The sequence below is a fragment of the Megalopta genalis genome, unplaced genomic scaffold (genome assembly GCF_051020955.1).
Source record: "Megalopta genalis isolate 19385.01 unplaced genomic scaffold, iyMegGena1_principal scaffold0300, whole genome shotgun sequence".
Taxonomy (NCBI): Eukaryota; Metazoa; Arthropoda; class Insecta; order Hymenoptera; family Halictidae; genus Megalopta; species Megalopta genalis.
Genome location: NW_027476369.1, coordinates 225,198 through 227,500, shown reverse-complemented (window position 1 = coordinate 227,500; position 2,303 = coordinate 225,198).

Genomic DNA, 2,303 nt, shown 5'->3' with positions numbered 1-2,303 from the left:
CTACGTACGCCAGCTTCGTACGTTTCTATCTTTGCCTTCATAAAATCACAAGATAATTTTATCTTCAAGAGTCTCGCTATTAACATCTTGTAAGATAAATGTACGTCCCAGCTAAAACGTACAAATACTTCAAATTAAGTAATAATATATCATCGCTATTGACAAATTTTTAAGATCCAAGACACAGTTCTCTCTATATGTTTTAATATTTTTTATGTACTCAAATATATTCAAAGGAAAAAGTACATGGGTGATGCCATAGTCGTGGAAGCGCGTACGCTCACGCTGATCTTCTGACCGCCGGAAGCACGAAACCTCTGATCTGGGCAAAATCGGCAAGCCGAGGAAGAACGGACAGGACACATGCTGGACTGGCGAGAAAGCGTGTTCTTCCGCTCGCGCTAGGCATTTCGATTTCTGACACCTCTTGATTTAAAAAATCAGTTTTTTGATAGTTTTCTCTCTCCACTGGGCTATTCATTTTAGCCACAGTTTTCAATTGGTACGATTTGCTTCCAAATCTTACAGATGCATTTTAAAAAATTTTTCCATCGCTCGGACAGAAGAGTCGATTGCTCAGTGAGTACGAGTATACATACAAAGTGCATACGGGTAACCAACCCCGTAGGGCTTGCCACATATGGGCCATTCGGTCAAAGACACCGACCCGTGGCCACGCTGTGTGGAGAAAAGTCCGTAACGTAAACGGCACGAAACAGTCAGGACCGAAGCCCCGAAGGAGCTCTGAGACAGCTTCTCGACCGAGATCGTAGAATTGGCCCAAAACCCGCTCTGCTCCGTCCGCCTCGCACGGACCGTGTATCTCTTATAGATACCGAACGGCCGGCAAGGACGCCGGCGCCGCCGGCCGAATAGCACGCGCGCTTATGAGTGTAAACCGCCGCGGCAACAGACCGCCCGGCCGTGCTGTTGTAACATAGCGCGTGAACGAACGAAAAAAAAATTTATAGTAAACATTAAAATAAATTACATTACCGTAAACTAGACAAAAAATTACACATTTTTTCCCAATATGAAAATTTTCACAAACTTTTCAAAGTCCCATCGCATCGAGTAAACTTTTTTAATAACGCTTCCGCACGATTCTAAATGCTTAATCCATATGTGAAATCGTTCACTGATCACGAATATCGTATTTAAAAAAATTACAAAAATTTATTTTTCAAAATAATCAAAAAAAACCGAAAAATCACAAGAGTAAAGTACCATTATTTTAAACAATATGTCGTTCTAAATGCTTAATCCCTATGTAAAAAAGTTATCTAAGCAAGAATATGTAATTGAAAAAAATTAGAAAAATTTATTTTAGCCGTAAATCGAAAATAATGGGGACACCGGAGCTGTTCGAAGCGCCGAGACGCGCCGCGTACGGCCGAATATTTTCTAAGTCCCAACGTACCGATCAAGAGTAAAGTACCATTTTCCTACATTAGATTTCGTTCTAAATGCTTAATCCCTATGTAAAAACGTTAGTTAAGCAAGAATATCGTATTTTTAAAAAAATCTAATGATAGGATTTCCCAGAAAATTGAAAAAACCGAAAAATGTCAAGAGTAAAGTGCCATTTTCTGACATTAGATTTCGTTCTAAATGCTTAATCCCTATGTAGAAACGTTAGTTAAGCAAGAATATCGTATTTTTAAAAAAATCTAATGATAGGATTTTTCAGAAAATTGAAAAAACCGTAAAATGTCAAGAGTAAAGTGCCCTTATTTTAAACAATGTATCGTTCTAAATGCTTAATCCCTATGTAAAAAAGTTATTTTAGCAGGAATATGTTATTGAAAAAAATTAGAAAAATTTATTTTAGCCGTAAATCGAAAATAATGGGGACACCGGAGCTGTTCGAAGCGCCGAGCGCGCCGCGTACGCCCGAATATTTTCAAAGTCCCAACGTACCGATCAAGAGTAAAGTACCATTTTCCTACATTAGATTTCGTTCTAAATGCTTAATCCCTATGTAAAAACGTTAGTTAAGCAAGAATATCGTATTTTTAAAAAAATCTAATGATAGGATTTTCCAGAAAATTGAAAAAACCGAAAAATGTCAAGAGTAAAGTGCCATTTTCTGACATTAGATTTCGTTCTAAATGCTTAATCCCTATGTAGAAACGTTAGTTAAGCAAGAATATCGTATTTTTAAAAAAATCTAATGATAGGATTTTTCAGAAAATTGAAAAAACCGTAAAATGTCAAGAGTAAAGTGCCCTTATTTTAAACAATGTATCGTTCTAAATGCTTAATCCCTATGTAAAAAAGTTATTTTAGCAGGAATATGTTAT